The 19,688-nt window shown below is 36.9% G+C and overlaps 1 long non-coding RNA gene across 1 annotated transcript in view; it reads left to right on the forward strand.

The window, feature by feature from the left end:
• The first annotated feature begins 1,216 nt into the window (after positions 1 to 1,216).
• The window catches only part of LOC125080449 (uncharacterized), a 203,940-nt gene continuing 185,468 nt past the window's right edge, over positions 1,217 to 19,688 (forward strand). The window contains exons 1-2 of the long non-coding RNA XR_007121395.1: positions 1,217 to 1,298; positions 4,996 to 5,088. This is a non-coding gene — a long non-coding RNA (uncharacterized LOC125080449). The remainder of the gene's footprint in view (positions 1,299 to 4,995; positions 5,089 to 19,688) is intronic.

Consider the following 19,688-nt stretch of genomic DNA (forward strand, 5'->3'; position numbering starts at 1 on the left):
AAGGGGTACAAATATCTTTTCCAAATTAGTGTTTTTGTATTCTTTGGATAAATACCCAGTAGTGGAGTTATTGGATCAAATGGGAATTCTGTTCTTCATTTTTTGAGGAAACTCCATATTCTTTCTCACAGTGGCTGTGCCAGTTTGCATTCCCGCCAACAGTGTAAGAGGGTTCCTTTTTCTCCACATCCTTACTAACAGTTGTTGTTTCTTGTGTTTTTGTTTTTCTTTTGAGAGGGAGAGAGACCACATGCAAGCGAGGGAGGAGGAGGAGCAGAGGAAGAGGGAGAGTCTTAAGCATGAAGCCCAATACAGAACTTGATCTCATGACCTTGAGATCATGAGCTGAACTGAAATCAAGAATTGGACACTTAAACAACTGAGCCACTCAGGTGCCCCTCTTTCTTCTGTTTTTGATTTTAGCAATTCTGACAGGTGTTTCTCTAGCCCATTTAAAAATTTGCTTATTATTTTTTTGCTATCAAGTTGTAGGAGTTCCTTATATATTTTTCAGACTAACCCCTTATTAGGTATATGTTTGCAATATTTTTTCTCCCATTCCATGGTTTGCCTTTCATTCTCTTTCCTTTGCTGTGCAGAAGCTTTTTAGTATGGTGTAGCCCTACTTGTTTATTTTTGTTTTTGTTGCCTATGCCTTTGGTGTCATAGCCATCAAGTCATTGCCAAGAGCATGTCATGAAGATTTTCACTTTTGTTTTCTTCTAGGAGTTTTATAGTTTTCAGTTTTACATAGGTCTAATCCACTTTAAATTGATTTTTATGTATAGCATAAGTATTTTATGTATAGTATTTTAATGTATAGTATAATAAAATTGGACTTTTTAAGTATAAGAGTCCAAGTTTATTCTTTTGTGTGGGGATATCTGGTTTTCCAAACACCATTTGTTGAAGAGACCATCCTTTCTCAGTTGTGTATTTTTGGCATTCTCGTGGCAGATCAAGTAGTTGTATATGCATGGATTTATTTGGGGGCTCTGTATTCTGTTACTTGACCTCAGCTTTGAAGTATGTTTCTTCAGAAAGAGGTAACTGACTATAAGAATAGAAAGATAGGCACTGAACTCAAAGTTGAATGTAAGCTCTCTCAAAAATCAAGTTTGAAAGGGCATATAGCATGTGAAATATTTGTAAGTATGCATAATGAGTTTTCTGGGTAAGCAACTATGCTAATTGTCATTTCATTTGTCTCTAGACATCTTCCTACTACTCTACTGCTAAAGAACGAAATTTAATGAAGTGCTGCAGGTGAAATTCTTACCACTGTTGCTAACAAATTGGTAAGCTGCTCCTGCTTTCGTTTATGAAAAAAATTGTGGCAACTAATAATAACACCAGACACATATAGTACTTAATATGTGCCAGACCCTCTTCTAAGCACTTTACATATTTGCTTAATCCTTATAGAATGCCATGAAATAGTTGGTATTATTATCCACATCATACAGTTGGGGAAACAGATGAGAGAATTTGCCCAAGCGTTAGAAACACAGAGCTGAGCGAGGCTGCCAGGTCATCTTGGCTCTGGATTCTGTGCTCCACACTAGAGGACAGCAACCTTTGTCAAGGGCCATTTAGTAAACATAATGGGCTTTGTGGGCCATATAGTCTCTGTGTCAACTACTCAGTTCTGCCGTTGTAACATGTGAGCATCCACAGACAATGAACAAATGAATGGGTGTGTGTCAATGCAATGTCATTTACAGAGAGTGAAATTTGAATTTCATATAATTTTCATGTATCATGAAATGTTAGTCTTCATTTTATTTTTTTTACAAAAAATTTTATTTTATTTTATTTATTTTATTTTACAAAAACAGGAAATGGGCCAGATTTGGCCCTTGGGTAGTAGTTTGGCAACCACTGCTGAAAACCCCTCTAGGATTCCGGCTCTGACTGGGAGAATAGCACCTTAGCAAATGATTTGCTGCTTTTAAGATAGAGCTATGGGTAGCAGTGGCTGTCACACTGAGGAATGACCTCCCTGGAATGGGATCCGATGTATAAAGTGGCTTCTTCAGAGTCTTCCCTGTAGTTCAGTAAAAGAACCAAAAGGACCACTGTGAAACCCCAACTTGTCAGTCTCACTCTGTGCAGTACTAGCTAGCGGGCCTGTTCAAGGACAAAAATGGATGCAAAACCAGCTTTTAAATGTTTATCCATGTAACATGAGTTCCTTTATTCATAGGCTGAGAATGTCAAATCCCCCCAAAAATCAGGAAAAAATTACTCAATAGGAACGCTACAAAAATAGAAGTGAATAGAGGAAATTTACTTTTATGGCTTTGACACTCAGTCCAAAGGCAGGTGGAGAGAGAAATAAGCAACTTTTTGAAGTTCTTGACAAATGTTGTACTAGATACTTCCTTCTGGTATTGCACTTAGGGAACATCACCTTCAGGAGGAGATGCAATTACCACATTTTATAGACAAGGAAATTGAGGCATAAGTACCTTTCCCAAGGTTACATACCATGTATCTGACCTCTGATCTACCTAACTCAAAATCATGGGCATTGAAAGATACGAAAAATAACAAAGATATTAAACCAAACACACAATTTTTTCCCTCACTGTACTGCTTCCTGAGGAATTAAGACAGAGGGGGAAATGTGGGAAAAGAATTTTTAGAGGTAGAAAACCCCTCCAGGGCGCCTGGGTGGCTCAGTGGGTTAAAGCCTCTGCCTTCGGCTCAGGTCATGATCCCAGCGTCCTGGGATGGAGCCCCACATCGGGCTCTCTGCTCGGCGGGGAGCCTGCTTCCTCCTCCTCCTCTCTCTCTCTCTCTCTCTCTCTGCCTGCCTCTCTGCCTACTTGTGATATCTGTCAAATAAATAAATAAAATCTTTAAAAAAAAAAAAAAAGAAAGAAAGAAAGAAAAGAAAAGAAAACCCCTCCAAAGGATCTAAGTGTCAGCTTTGGGCACGACTGCCGAAATCATCAGAGTGATGCTTGCTTATTTCCTTCGTTTCTAAATATAACCTGGAGAAATCCAGTCTGTTCTTTGTGTCTACTTTGCTTTTGAACTTGATAAAAACTTCAGTGGAATAAGAACTCATCCTTATACCTTCAAATCGCAGAGTCCTAGATATAGACATTGCAACCCCAAGCTATTTGGAGAAACTCAGCAACAGAACACCCAAGCTCTGTAGTTAGAAGAGGGTTCCTGGGGTATCTGGGTGGCTCAGTCGGTTGAGCTACCGACTCGATTTCGGTTCAGGTTATGATCTCAGGAGCCCTGAGTTGGACTCCATGCTCCCACGGGGAGTCTGCTTGGGATTCTCTCTCCCTCTGCCCCACCCCCTGCTCATGCTCTCTCTCTCTCTAAAAATACATAAATACATTTATTTTTATTTTTATTTATTTATTTATTTATTTTTTTAAAGATTTTTTATTTATTTATCAGAGAGAGAGGGAGAGAGAGCAAGCACAGGCAGACAGAATGGCAGGCAGAGGCAGAGGGAGAAGCAGGCTCCCCGCCGAGCAAGGAGCCCGATGTGGGACTCGATCCCAGGACGCTGGGATCATGACCTGAGCCGAAGGCAGCTGCTTAACCAACTGAGCCACCCTGGCGTCCCTACATTTTTTTTTTTTTAAAGAGAGGGGTTCCTAACTGGTATGGGTTATGTGGGGAACTAGAATACTGTTATTTATCTCAATTTCCTAAGTGCATGTACTACTAAGAAATGTACTAAGAGCAAAAGACTGTGGGAATTAGCAGCCATACCACAATGGTTGAGGGGAGCGGCAGAGCATGGGTTAGGGAGAGAGCTACGCGAGGTTAATAGATAGGATGTAGTCATCTTGGCAAGTTACTGCAATTACAGATACCGTTGCCATCATCTTCTCTGGTCATGCTGTTTCATGAAAAAGATGTAGGGGTAGGGGAAGGTGGGAAAAGGTAAACGACTGGCCCAAGATCTTGAAGGCCCAACCTTAGCCTGATGTAACTATTTCACTCTTTCCAATTAAATTGTGGCATTATCTGAAAATGCTTCTCAGAGAGGATCTCGTTCTTTTGTGGTATACCCTCCCCAATGCATCTTTATGTTATTTTTAAGACAAAAGGTCGTGTGGACTCTCACACTAGAAAAAATTTAGTATAAAGTACTGTGTAGATTACAGTTGTGGAATGAATACATCACAGGGATGAAAGGCACAGCATAGGGAATGGAGTCAAAGGTACTGTAACAGTGTCGTGTGGTGGCCCATGGAGCTACGCTTGTCAGGAGACAGCATAGTGTATAGGGGCATCCAATCACCATGCTGTATTCCTGAAACTAATGTAACGTGGTGTGTCAGTTATACTTTAATAAGAAATTGGAGTACTCCATAGAACATCGAGGGGGTACTTCTTTGCTCCGATAAGGGGTGAAAAAACCACTCTAGCTCAGTCACTGCCGTTTTCCCGTTTCCTGCTGCTGGATTAAGCCTGCATCTAATGTATCAGGAAGAAATGAACAATAACATTTGCCGGATTAAGATCTCAATTTTCTTTTAACTCTAAACTGGGTGTGTTGCCTCATGATGTAAAGACCTCTGCCTCAGACAGGACTCAGATCTCAAACAATGTGGAAATGGTTATTCGATAACAACATAGAGAGCCAATAAATACTATCTCCGTTTTCTTAAGATGATTGGGAAAAATTACGAAGACTGGGATCTTCACTTGGGAATGAAAGACACCCTTTTCCTCTAACTGCGGAGAATTAGAGCTCAATTAGTCATGTAACTATGTAACCCTTTTCAAGGGCTAGTATTGGGTGTAGTGAGGTTTCCACCATTGATGTTTCAGTGATTGCATGACAAGTGTTTAATGCGTTCCTGACCCACTATCGGTGGTAACGAATCATGAACCATACCTATGCTGTAGGTTGTCTTTTTGGTGATTCCCCCCACCCCCGCTTCCCCTGCACAGAAGCTTTATAGTTTGTTGTGGTCCTGCTTGTTTATTTTTTATTGTGTTTTTTTGTTTTAGGTGTCATATCCAAAAATTTGTTACCAAGACTCATGCCAGGAGCGTTATTCCAGTGTTTTCTTGTAAGAGTTTCATGGTCTCAGGTCTTCACATGTAAGTCTTTAATCCATTTTGAAATAATTTTTGTGAGTGGTGTAAGATTCATTCTGTTACATGTAAATATCCAATTATCTCAGCACCATGTATTGAAGAGACTATCTTTTCTCCTTTGGATATTCTTGGCTCCCTTGTAAAATATTACTTGATGAGTATATACCTTGGTTTGTTTTTATGTTCCGTTGGTTGATTTGTCTGTTTTATACCCTCATTATACTGTTTTAATGATTAAAGCTTCATAGTATAGCTTGAAATCAGAAAGCGTGTTGCCTCCTGCTTTGCTCTTTATCAGAGTTTCTTTGGCTATTCAGGATCTTTTGTGGTTCTATATAAATTTTAAGAGTGTTTTTCTACTTAGGAGTGTGGAGTATTTTTTCTACTTATCTATAAAACATGCCATTGGAATCTTGTTAGGGATTGCATTGAATCTATACATGGATTTTGATAATACCAACATTTTAACAGCATTAGTTCTTCCAATCCACGAACATGGGATTCTTTCCTGTTTATCTGTGTCTTCTTCAATTTCTTTCATCAATTTTTGTCTTCAGAGTAGGTATCTTTCACCTCTGTTATATTTATCCTAAGTGTTTTATTGTTTTTGATGATATTGCAAATGGCATAGATTTATTTCTTTTTTAGAAAATCTGGTGTTAGTGTACAGAGACGCTACTGATTTTTATATGTTAATTTTGCACCATGCAACTTTATTGACTTCATTGATTAGATCTAACAGTTTTTTGGTTGCATCTTCAGAATTTTATGTATATATATTTTTTATGTCATCTGCAAATAGACACTTTTACTGCTCTAATTCTAATACATTGTATTTCTTTTTCTTGCCTGATTGCTCTAGCTAGGACTTCCAGTATTATCTTAATTCAATAGGAGTATGGAGTGGGCATCCTTGTCTTTTGCCTATATGCATTTTTATCCACAATTTAAAAAAGTAAGCATATGACCTAATTCTTGCAGTAAGATTGAAAGGGAAGTTATGTGGGGGGCATCTGGAAAATGGTGCCTTGCTTTTTTAAGAAAGTGATGTAAGTAGAAATGGTTGTCTGTAATCCTTACATCTACGTTATTGTTATTCTAAAGATAAATACACCAACAGACTCTCAGGGCACATAAGGAGACCAGTGAGTTACTGCATATATAAAGTTGTCACACTTCTGAGTCAGTATTAAATGTTACTTGCGACATAGAAACATCCTCCATAAAAAATAGGATATTTCTAAAGCATAATTTTGTTTTTTAGGTTTTGGTAAGTTTTCTTAACTATGTATCTGTTAAAAAAAATAAAACTACATTACACCTAGGAATTAATCTATAAATTAGGATTACTTATTTTAAAAATATAGAGAAGACTTTCATTTTATAAAATCAGGTTTATTGAGGTATAATTTACAATCAGTATAACCCCACTTTTTAAATATGTAGTTTTTATTTTGACAAATGTATACTTCTTTATGGATTAGTCTCTATGCGCATTTACCACGTAAAAAAAATTATGAGGACATTGTCCTGATTTCAGTTTTTACTTGAGAAGAAAATTTTTCTCTAAATGGAGTACAACTCTTTATATTTGTGGTTCCAAATTAACTTTAAAGGAGCTGTGAAGCAATCCGTAGAGATGAGTCCACCTTAGATCAGGATCTTCAGTGTCCAAAAGTGCACCTTATGTAGTCACATTATTTTGCCTGTTATTTTTATTTGCAATAACCTGGGACTTCCCTGGTTTTTGAGCTGAAAATTCTCAGTTTTGAGAAACTCTCCAGTCCTGGATAGTTTATCACTCTAGGAGGATTTCTCAACCTTGGAACTATGGACATGGTGGGTCAGATAATTTGTTGTTTGGGGGACTGTCCTGTTTTGTAGGGTGTTTGCAGCATCCCTGGCCTCTACCCACTACATAAAATGAACACTCCCCACCTTCTAGTCGTCAAGATCAAAAATGTCTCCAGAGCTTGCCAGATGTATGGGGGTGGCGGGCAAAATCACCCTAGATAAGAACCACTGACCCAGATGCAAATGCCCTCACAGCCCACGCATTTGAAATTCAAGATCTTATTCTTTGTTGCTGTTGTAAAGCAAAAACAAGTTGATTCTGCTTTAAAAAGACTTAAAAAGCCTGAGAGATTGCTTCAGATTCTTTCTCTTTTAGGAGATTCACCACCACCACCACCCCCAAGACCCCCAGCCCAAACGCAGACTTTTTTTTTTTAAACATTGCAAGTGACCGGACCTAAGCGATTATTTTAGGTGTGTCTCTCCTGTAGGTTCTGGGAAGCTGCCAGTGTGGGTTGTGTCCATCTAACTCTCTGGACTCAAAGGTCTTTTGTTGGTTTCTTTGTTATTTCTAATTCATCCGTGCTTGCCTAATCAAACATATAATCATATTTGTATACATACTTATAGGATTCAATGTTCATGTGTTTTAGTGGGATGGTATTTTGTACACTTTTTGCCTTTCTCAATTAACAGTTGGAACAATAACAATTAACAAAAATTTTTTTTTGCCTTTCTAAATTAACTATACTGCTTTGAAAGAAAATCAATAGAGTACAGCTTCAATTTATACTTTAAGGGGCTGCCTGGATGGCTCAGTCAATGAAGTGTCTGCCATAGGCTCAGGTCCTCCTCCTGGCATCAAGCCCCACATTGGGTTCCTAGCCCAGCGGGGTGCCTGCTTCTCCCTCTCACTTGCCTACTGCTCCCCCTGCTTGTGTTTGCTTGTGCTTTCTCTCTCTCTGTCAAATAAATAAAAAAATATTTTTAAAAAACAAAAATAAAATAACTGTGTAATATTCCATGGTGTGGATATTCTATATTTTATGCACCATTCCTTTATTACCTTTTTTTTGTCTTAACATGTGATGGAGTGATAAACATCTGTGTACATATATCCTTACCTTCAAATGCTCTTCTTTCTACAGGGGAGATTCCCAGAAGTGGGTTGCTGAATCGAAGGCTATTTCAAATTTTAATTGATGTTTTGTTGATAGTTTACTTTGTAGTTCCCTAATAGAGTTGAAACATTGGTTGTTTTGTTTTGTTAAGATTATTTGTTTATTTATTTACTTGACAGAGAGAGACAGCGAGAGAGGAAAGCACAGGCAGGGGAAGTGGGAGAGGGAGATGCAGGCTTCCTGCTGAGAAGGGAGCCCTGTGCGAGGCTCAATTCCAGAATGTGGGATCATGACCTGAGCCCAAGGCAGATGCTTAACGATTCAGCCAGCCAGGTACCCCTTAATGTTTGTAGGCTGTTTCCATTTGCTGTTTTGTGAAAATTTCAACTTCTACCCTTTGACATTTTTCCCATTGGAAATTTTTTTACAAGTTGTTAAGTATTTGCGTATGTCTCGGTCTGTATGTATATTTATATCTGTATCTACAGAAAGACACATAACCTACTACTGTATCAGTTTTAACTTTAATTTTTCATAATATAATATTGCCTGTCCTGCCCCTGTTTTACTTAATTTATATTTTTCTGCTGTCTTTCTGCCCCTCCTTTTATTTTTAGCCTCTCTACCCATTTTCTAGGGTTTTTTTTCTTATCAACAGCCTGCAGTAAAGTTTTGTTTCAACTGAGTCTGGCTGTCTTTCCTGATAGTATATGTAGGAGAATTAAGTCTTGACCAATATTCTTGATATCCCTTCCATAATTCTTTATGATTTATTTTTACTTGGGTGTTTACTGTTTCTTTTTCTCTTATTAATTTGTAAATGCCACTCTACTTTTTAATTTTTACCACTTAAAATTAGACATCTAGTTCTTTTCTATTATTTAAAACATGATAACCACTCTTCTCCTACCAGAATGCTCATTTCCCCACTGTTATCCTCAATATGATGAGATCTTTTTGTCATCCTTGCTCTATAACCAGCCTCTAGGGAGTTCAATGCAGAACTCAATCCCAGAACCCTGGAATGATAACCTGAGTTGAAGGCAGACACTTAACTGACTGAGCCATCCCAGCACCCTGATTTCATTCTTTTTTTTTTTTTAGCTGAGTAGTATATGTACATACACACACACACACACACACACACACACATATATGTGTGTGTCTATCTATCTATCTATCTATGTATCTTTATCCATTCATCAATCAGTGGACACTTGGGCTGCTTCCATATCTTGGCTATTGTAAATAACGCTGCAGTAAACATAGGGGTGCAAATACCTTTCCAAATTTTTGTTTTGGTATTCTTTGAATAAATACCCAGCAGTAGCATTACTGGATCATGTGGTACTTCTATTTTTAACTTTTTGAGAAACCTCCATACTGTTTTCCAGAGTGGCTATACCAGTTTACATTCCCACCAACAGCTCAAGAGTGTTCCCCTTCTCCACATCCTCACCAACACCTTTTATTTCTTGTGGTTTTTTTTTTCCCTTGTGTTTTGATTTGAGCCATTCTGACAGGTGTGAGATGATATCTCATTGTAATTTTGATTTGTATTTCCCTGATGGTGAGTGATAGTATCTTTTCATGTGTCTATTGACCATCTGTATGCCTTCTAAAAGAAATGTCTGTTCATATCTTCTGTTCATTTTTTAATTAATTTATTTCTTGGGTGTTGAGTTTTTTAAGTTCTCTATATATTTTGGATACTAACCCTTTATCAGATGTGTCATTTGAAAATATCTTCTCCTATTCAGTAGGTTGACTTTTAGTTTTGTTGATTGTTTTCTTTGCTGTGCAGAAGTTTTTATCATGCTCCTAATCTTAGGGGAAAAGCTTTCCACTTTTCACCATTGAGTATGATGTTCACTGTGGGTTTTCTATATGTTTTTATGTTGAGGTATGTTCCCCCTAAACCTACTTTGTTGAGGGTTTTTTTAATCATAAATGGATGTTGTCCTTTATCAAATTCTTTTGTACGTCTTTGAAATGATCATATGGTTCTTATCTTTTCTTTTATTAATGTGGTGCATCACATTGATTGATTTGAGAATATTGAACTACCCTTGTAACCTGGAAGTAAATCCCACTTGATCATGGTGATTTACCATGATCAATATTATGCTAATATTTTGTTGAGGAGTTTTAGGTCTAATTCATCAGAGATATTGGCCTGTAGTTCTTCTGTTTTTGTAGTGTCTTTATGTGATTTTAGTATTAGGGTAATACTGGCCTCATAAAATTAATTGGGAAGCTTTCCGTCCACTCCTATTTATTGGAATAGTTTGAGAAGAATAAGCATTAACTCTCCTTTAAATGTTTCATAGAATTTTTCTGTGAAACCAAGGGCTTTTGTTCTTTGGGAGTTTTTTGATTACTTATTCACTGTCATTGCTGATAATTAATCTGTTCAAATTTTCTATTTCTTCCTGACTCAGTTTTGGGAGGTTATATGTTTCTAGGAGTTTATTTATTTTTTCTCAGTTGTCCAGTTTTTGGAACATAATTTTTCATAATATTCTCTTATAATCCTTTGTATTTCTGTGATGTCAATTGTTACTTCTCTTTCATTTCTGATTTTGTTTACCTGAGTCCATTCTCTTTCTCTCTCTCTCTCTCTTTTGATGAATTTGGGGAAAAGTTTATCAATTTTGTTGCTCTTTTCAAAGAATCAGCACCTGGTTTCACTGTCTTACTGTTTTTTCATTTTCTATTTTGTTTATTGCTGCTCTGATGTTTTTAATTTTTTCCTTCCTTCTACTGGTTTTGGGTTTTGTTTGTTCTTTTTCTAGCTCCTTTAGGTGTCACGTTAGGTTTTTGTTTGTTATTGGTTTTTATGTTTTTTTTTGTTTTGTTTTGTTTTTTAGGTTAGGATGTTTATTTTAGATTTTTCTTACTTCTTGAGGTATAAACCTGTATTGTTATAAACTTCCTTCTTAGAACAACTTTTTTTCATCCTAAAGATTTTGGACCATTGTGGTTTCATTTATATTTGTTTCCATGTATTTTTGCTTTCTTCTTTGATTTCTTGGGTTACCTGTTCACTGTTTAGTAGCATATGCTATTTACCCTGCATGCATTTATGGTCTTTCCAGATTTTGTCTTGTGGTTGACTTTTAGTTTCATAGTGTCATGGTCAGAAACGATTATGGTATGATGTCAGTCTTTCTGAATTTGTTGAGACTTGTTTTGTGGCCTAACACATGATCTATTCTGGAGAATGTTCCATGTGCACTTGAAAAGAATGTGTATTCCACTGTTTTAGGATGGAATGTTCTGAATATATCTGTTAGAACCATCTGGTCTAACGTGTCATTCAAAGTCACCATTTCCTTATTAGTTTTTGTTTGGACAATTTGTTTATTGAGTAGGTGGGGTATTAATGTTCCCTACTATTATTGTATTCTATTGACTACTTCTTTAAGGTTTGTTATTAACTGCTTAATATATTTGGGTGCTCCCATGTTGAGTGCATAAATATTTATAATTGTTATATCTTCTTGTTGGATTTTTTTTCCTCCTTATGATTATATAGTATCCTTCTTTGTCTCTTGGTATAGTCTTTGTTTTAAAGTCCATTTTGTCCTGTATAAGTATAACTACCCCAGCTTTTCACTTCCATTTGCCTGATAAATCCTTTTCCATCCCTTTGCTTTCAGTATTCATGTGTCTTTAGATTTGAAATGAGTCTCTTGTAGGCAGCATATTGATGGGTCTGGCTTTTTTTTATCCATTCTGTCACCCTTTGTATTTTTTTTAAAAAAGACTTTATTCATTCATTCATTCATTCATTCAGAGAACCTAAGTCGGAAGAGGGTCACAGGAAGAGATAGAATTCTAAGTAGACTCAGCACTGAGCATGGGCCCACCCAGGGCTCAATCCTATGACCCTGAGATCATGACCTGAGCCAAACCGACTGGGCCACCCAGGTGCCCAATCCAACCCACATTCAGCAGGAGCTTTCCCAAGTGGCTCCAACATCCCCTCCCACAACAGACCCGTGCAAACCTTGCTAACATGCCAAACCCTGTTCCCATACTTTCCTGCAGACCCAACCCCCTCCAACTCACTGTCTTTGGGACTCATCCAAAGTGGGCATCTCAAGCATGGCAGGTGGAAGCAGCCCCAACAAGTGTCAGCACCACTCCAAAATGACTCCTGCCCTGGGGACAGGGAAAGATAACCACACCCACCTGCTGAAGGTGGGTTGGATTGGGCTGTCTGCAGAAGGGTGTGGGGCCTGGATGCATTGTTAATAAGCTAGGTGGAGAGTGTCAAGGATGCACTATTTCCTGCAGGTGTTCTGTGTCTAGGTGGGTTGGGGGGGTGGGGGAGGTGCCCACCAGCTCTTTTTTAACTTGGAGTAGTCTCCTAAAGATCTCTGCCCCTTTAGCACATGCTCTGAGATTAGCAAACAAATCCCCTTTATAACCCAGACAATTTTCAGATTGCTCCTATACTGTGTGTTAACAGGACTATTACTTGTGTGGTCTCTTTATGGGAGAGGACTCAATTTTCTGTCTTCCTCCCTGCTCTCCCAGAGCCAGGCCAGCTGATATTAAAGTTCCAGACGTTAAGCCCCATTGGTTGTAGAAACTTGTGAAGTCAAGACCCTCTGTTTTTCAAAGCCAAATGTTGCAGGGATTCATCTTCTGGGTACTGGTCCCCCATGCCTGGGGTGCCCAATATGGGCTCTGCTCCTCTCCCTTGTCTGATTGTCCTGTCCCTCCCTCCCATGGATGGTCTTGTAGATCACCCTGGTTCCCAACAGTGTCCCTCAGTGTTCCCAACAGTGTACCGTCTTTGATATGGCCTCTGCTTTATAGTTAGCGGTGGAGAGTCTGTTCTGGCAGTCCTTGGGTCATTTTCTGGGTTATTTACACTGATGTGGGTGTTATCTAAGTGTATCTGTGGCACAAGGTGAGTGTATGGTTCTCCTGCTCCTCCATCTTCCCTCTGTTTTGTCTTCTGATGTTGGTTCAGTCTCATTAGGCAACTTTTTCTTCTTTCTGAATGTTTATAAAGTTTTTACCTTATCCTCAGAGTTTAGGAATTTCTAGAATGTACCTCTGGCTGTATGTGTATATGTATGTGTGTGTGCATGTGTGTGTTTGTGTGTATTAATCAGTCCTTCTGGGAAATTTAGGTCTTTTTTAAGCGCTGGGAAAAGTTCTTCTCTTATTTCTTTAATTATAACCTGTTTTGTCTGATTTTTCTTTTATTTCTGGGATGTTTGTTTGCATAATAGATTTCTTAGATTTATCCTCTAATTCTCCAATTCTTTCCCTCTTCCCTCTTTTTTTTTTTTTTTTTCTTGTTTCCCTCTTGAATCTCTTTGGTGGTTTATCTTTATTTACTTATTTTCTTGCTGTGTAGTTTGAAAGGTTTCTTACTTGACCTTGCAAGCCACTATTTGGCATCTCCTAGTCTCCCTTATTGTGCATAGCTTTTAGTACAGATGCCCAGGAACACCAGGATGTGCTCCTCTTGGTAACAGTCAGCTTCTGGGCTTTTAATCGCCCAAGTTAAAAAGGCTGAAGAAAGTTGTTTTATATGGAAAAAAATCCAACAGATTACCAAGAATGCATAATATCATTAACATTTATGCAGGAGCAGCATGGGGTGAGACTTTATAAAACAAAACTGATAGAAGTATAAAGAGAAATGGCCTCATACAGCTGACTGGGAGTTTTTACATATCTCTCTAACACTGAAAATTTAGTAGGCAGAAAACAAGAATACAGACATCTAGGATAATTAACAAGCAGAATGTAATATACATGTACAACTCTGAACCCAACAAAAAGGGAATGCGTGTCCTTTTCAACATAGAATTTTTTTGAAAATCAACCAAAGAGGAAGTTTTCCACAAATGCCCCCAAAATCCCAAACATAATGTATATACCTTGTTCAGTAACCTCAATGGGATTAAAAAAGAATCAACAACAAAAGATAAATTTTTAAAAGAGTTTATTTATTAACTTGTGATGAGGGAGAGGGAGAAGCAGGCTCCCCGCAGAGCAGAGAGCCTGATGTGGGGCTCAGTCTCAGGACCCTGGGATTATGACCTGAGCTGGAGGCAGACACTTCACCCACTGAGCCACCCAGGCCCTTCTAGAAGAATCTTTGGTATGATTTATCAAGGGGAAGAGAAGAAAAGGAGGAAAAAAAAAAAAAAGAAAAGAAAAGAAAAAAAAGGATACAGGACACAATCTACAGTACAATATATGGTATTTTGCATAATTGGTCTCACTTCATCCTTCCCTATATCACTGCTCTTTGATACATAAATTTGCAGTTCCTTCTGGTAAAGGTAGAGTAGATCCACCTCCATTCCTGATACAGGGCTGGGCTATGTGACTTGCTTTCACTGGTCAGCAGAATTAACAATGTTCAGTTGTGAACTTAGATATTAAGAGGTATCATACATTTCCACATATCCCCCTTGCACTTCTGTCTACTGGAGGAAGAACATGTCTTAGGTATCCTTAGGTAGTCCAAGGAGGATGTGAGGCATAGCCTCAGATATGGAGCCAAGCTCAGCCAAACCCAGAGATCAGCCAATGCCCAACTGTCTTATGGGTATATGAGCTCAATTAAATGTTGCTTTATACCACTAAGTTTGGGGTGGTTTATTGCATGGCGTTATTGTAGCTATGCTGACTAGCATATTATGCTGCTGATAAATTTGAAAAACTAGAAAATGCAGAAAAGTTTTTTTGAAATATATTTGAACAAAATAGGCCTAAGAAGAAATAGAAAATCTGAACAGAGAAATTGTCACAAAAGGGAAGTGGATATTGCAAAGTTTTCCACTATCGAATGTCATGTGATACTAAATTTTGAACTAACAGATTATTCCCATTTTATACAAACTGTTAGAGAACATGAAAAAAGATGAGGCACTAATTCATTTTTAAAAAGGTAATGTGACATTGGTAACAATGCAGTATTAGAACAGAAAAAGAAATCACTGACCAAGCTTAACTGAACACCCATGCAGAAATCCTAAATTAAACAGCTAGGAGACAAAGTTATAGTTAGGAATGAAAAACTGTATGTTAAAGGAACATATAGTTAAGAACCAAAAATTAATAATAGCATGTATTAACAGTAAATACTGGAGTAGTGCTAAGTCAGGAAAAATCAAGGTATTCCTTTGTTTACAGCATTTTTTCCATCATTAAATTTCCTTCCTCATCTGTGTTCTACCAAACCCAGCTGAACACTTTTTTTGTGATGTCACCTTAAGAATAGTTAAATCTCTTTTTGTAATTTAGTGTATCAGGTGCACATGAATCCTCAAAAAAATTATAAACCTTTAAGCCAGTCATTGGATATTATTTGCCTTTATATCTCTCAGAGTATCTAGTAAAAATAGACTTAGTGAAAATAGACTTATGTGATGATTATTTGCCAGGTGCATGTAAGGGACTATTTAAAATTTCTTCCAGACAAAATTCTAAAATAAGTAGACTCTTGTGTATAAAAATACTGAGTGTAATGCATGTTACCTCAACTACTTGAATCTACAGAATGCTTTACAATATATAAATATTTTATGTACTTTTTCCTATTTAGTATTGTTTAATTTGTGAGTTGTGTTGTAACCCCCATTTTACAGATGATTATACTGAGGCTAATGAAGTTAGGTAACTTGCCCTGATTTTACTATTAAATGGAAAGGCTAGCCTTGAATTTAGGTCTTTTTAAACCTATTATCTTGTTTTCTAATATGTTATATGGCCTACTAAACTTCTTCTGATACTAATTTAATTAAACTATTTACTTATTTATTTATTTTTAAATTCTTTTATTTATTTGAGAGAGACACAGACAGCAAGAGAGAGAGGAGGAGCTGGGAGGAGAGGGAGAAGCAGATTCCCCGCTGAGTAGGGAACCCCATGTGGGGCTAGACCCCAGGACCCTGGGATCATGACCTGAGCTGAAGGCATACATTTAACTGACTGAGTCACCCACATGACCCCATACTAATTTAATTTTAAAACATGAAAGTGATTATATTCTTTTGAAGTTATAGGTGGCATACACATCATAGTAACAGATGGTTTTAAAAACCAGAAAGTTATGGGGCACCTGTGTGGCTCAGTCAGTGGGCATGTGCCTTCGGCTTAGGTCATGATCCCAGGGTTCTGGGATGGAGCCCCACATTGGGTTCCCTGCTCACAAGGAGCCTGCTTTCCCCTCTCCCACTCCCCCTGCTTGTGTTACCTCTCTCTCTGTCAAATAAATAAATAAAATCTTAAAAAAAACACCCCCCCCGAAAGTTATTTAAGAAAGGGAAAATTTAGAAAAATTCATGGATGAACTATGATTATATCAGGGCTAATGTCTTCATCTCATACAAGAACACAGCTAATTTTCTAGATTAGATTTCTAAAAGTTGTTTTTCTTTGTGACAAGTTGAAAATTTTAATTTTGAAAAAGGTAGAAATCTGCAGAACACAAGGAAAAGTATATAATAAATAGGAAAAAATTAATTGTAAGAAAAGGGTGACGATCGTTGATTTATTTGAAGAAAAAATCAGGTCTTTAAACCTGAAATTAAAAATGACAGTACACTGAAAGGAAGCAAGCTTATCTTTTAAAGAAGTGATTTAGTGTTGTGTAGTACAAGGAATAGAAACATGATTTCACCAACTTGTACTTTCCCTGTCTTATGTTTGTTTTTCATTTTTCTAGTTTAACTAAAACATCTTTTGTTTTTGTTTTTGTTTATTTGTTTCTGTTTTAAATTCCAAAAAACTTAGTATCTTCATAGAGCTAATGCTACTTTTCACTGATGGGTCCATGCTATACTGCTAATATCCACAAGGTGTCATTGTAACGCCATATTTATTTTGGAACCTGCCTTTTATTTTCACCCTTACTAATTTTTCTACTTGTAGTAAGCCGGACTTCTTAGAGGGAGTCCCCCTGGAGGCCGCTAGAGGGAGACTGCCAAGGCTCGCATTAGGACTTCTGGGAATCGGGGAGGGCTGAACAACGAAGTTGCTGATGGGCGATGCCACCCAGAACTGAAAAATGGGAAGGAATGCTTTTCTCTTCTCTCCTAACCTTTTACCTTCCTTTTAATGGCCCAGTAGGAAGTCAGCAGGCAAGAAATCTGGGAAATATAGTTTGTGGAATCTCAGCACAGAGCAGAGTAGAAAAGAGAGATAGTATAAATAAACAACATGAATAAGTCAACAGCATATAAGTAGAAGGAGATGGTGGTTGGAGTTAAAACATTTTTGGTACTTGTATTATTCAGTAGGAGAGTGAAAACATTGACTATCTTTAAACTTTTTAAAAAGTTATATATGCGGGGCACCTGGGTGGCTCAGTTGGTTAAAGCCTCTGCCTTTGGCTCAGGCCATGGTCTCAGGCTCTTGGGATCCAGCCCTGCATCGGGGGGGTCTCTGCTCAGCAGGGAGCCTTCTTCCTCCTCTCTCTCTGCCTGCCTCTCTGCCTACTTGTGATCTCTGTCAAATAAATAAATAAATAAATCTTTTAAAAAAAGTTATGTATGCATGTTGCTATCTCTAGGGTTCTTATTATAAGGCTATGATAGACTATGACTTTCAAAGCAGGAAAAAGGGAAATATGGAATAGAGATAGTCCATCACTCCAGGAGAAGACAAGAAAGGGGGGAAAGAATTATTGTAAAACAACACAATTAAAAAGAACAAAATAAAACATTTGAAATAAATGCAAATAGATCAGTAATCACAATCTTTTTAAATGGGCTGGTATATGTAATAAATAAAATACATAATTGTAATATAATAATAATTGCAAGTGTATATGCCCCATGAAAACATTTTCAAGTTATATAAGGTAAAAACTCATAGAATTATAAAAGAAACAAGACAAATCCACCATCATATTTGAAAAGTGTAACACATTTCTTTCAGTATTTGATGGATCAAGTGGACAAAACATGATCAAGGAAATAGAAGACTTAAAAGAACAAAATAAAACAAAAACAGAATTGGGGCACCTGGGTGGCTCAGTGGGTTAAGCCACTGCCTTTGGCTCAGGTCATCATCTCAGGGTGCTGGGATCAAGCCCCACATTGGGCTCTCTGCTCAGCAGGGAGCCTACTTCTCCCTCTCCCATTGTCTGCCTCTCTGCCTACTTGTGGTCTCTGTCTGTCAAATAAATAAATAAATAAAATCTTAAAAAAAAACCAGAACAGAATCAACAAGCTTAATTTAATGGACATATACAGAACATTGTTGTCAACCACAGGAGAATTCTTTTTAAGCACACGTTGAAATTTTATAAAGGTGGAAAATAGGTTCGTCCATAAACCAAGTTTCAGCAAATATTTAAGACCTGGTGTGGAGACCACATTCTCTGACCAATATAATTGAATTACAAGTCTGTAACAAAACAGATAACTAAATATGTTTAGAAGCTAAAAGCATTTGAAACCAACTTTTTGCTCATAGGAGAGATTATAAGAGAAGTTAGAAAATACTTAACACTGTAAAATAAAAACGTTACATCTGAAAATTTGTAGGACACAGGTATCCTATAAGGCATAAAAATATCCTATATAAGGCATAAAAAAGTTGAATCAATAGTAAAAAATTATCCCTCTCATAAATACTAGTGGGTTTTATTGGCAAGTTCTGCAAACACATCAGGAACAGAAAATTCTGATCTTACAACCACTTACAAAAGGGAAACATTCTCTGCCTCTTTTGATGAGGCTGGTATAATTTTGAAGACAAAACTAGATAAAGATAATATGAGAAAGGAAAATTTGACCAATTTTGTGCATTATATTATTAGTATAATAATTCTAAATAAAATATTAGTAAATCCATCAAGGTATAGAGGAAATTATGCAACTTGACCGAGTTAGAATATTTCAGGAGTGCAATATAATTAATGTAAGCTGCCATAGTAGTATAGTAGATTAAAGGAGAACAATTTCATAGTCACTATAATTTAATTTGTGATATAGGCTCTAACATTAAATATAGAAGGTCATTCCTTAGCCTATAAATGATACCTAAATAAAGTGAAATACACACAACAGATAAAAAGATGTACTTATTTTATATACTTTAGAAAACATTTCTGTCTAAAATTAGGAACAGGAAAAAATTCCTGCTGCTACCATTTTTATTTAACATTGCATTAAAGACATTAGCCAGAGCAACAAGACCAGAAAGAGAAATATGCATATAAGAATTAGAGAGATTCACAGATTCCTTGATCATTTATGTAGAAACTCAAAAGAATTTAAAGGTAATAGAGCTTAGCCTGGTTCCCAGATATAAGACCAACATAATATATTGCCTCTGCCTGCCTCTCTGCCTACATAGATCTAAATCTATGTGTATATTGCTATTTATAGTGGCATTAAATAGAATATTAAAAAATAAAAATGATCACCATGAACAACAATATCAACAAAATAACACACCTAGAAAAACATATAACAAATGAAGTGGAAGACCATTTTGTGGAGAATTAGAAAACATTATAAAAAGATATTAAAGCAAGACCTAAATATAAATGTAGAGGAGAGACATACAGTGTTCAAAAACAGGGACATTCCAAAATTAGTATAATAATAGAAAAATATAAAATATAAAATAAATGTAATATATATTATATATATATATATATATATATTCAAGATTGGGAGGGAGAGAGAGAGAGAG

Source organism: Lutra lutra, chromosome 11 (genome assembly GCF_902655055.1).
Source record: "Lutra lutra chromosome 11, mLutLut1.2, whole genome shotgun sequence".
NCBI lineage: Eukaryota > Metazoa > Chordata > Mammalia > Carnivora > Mustelidae > Lutra > Lutra lutra.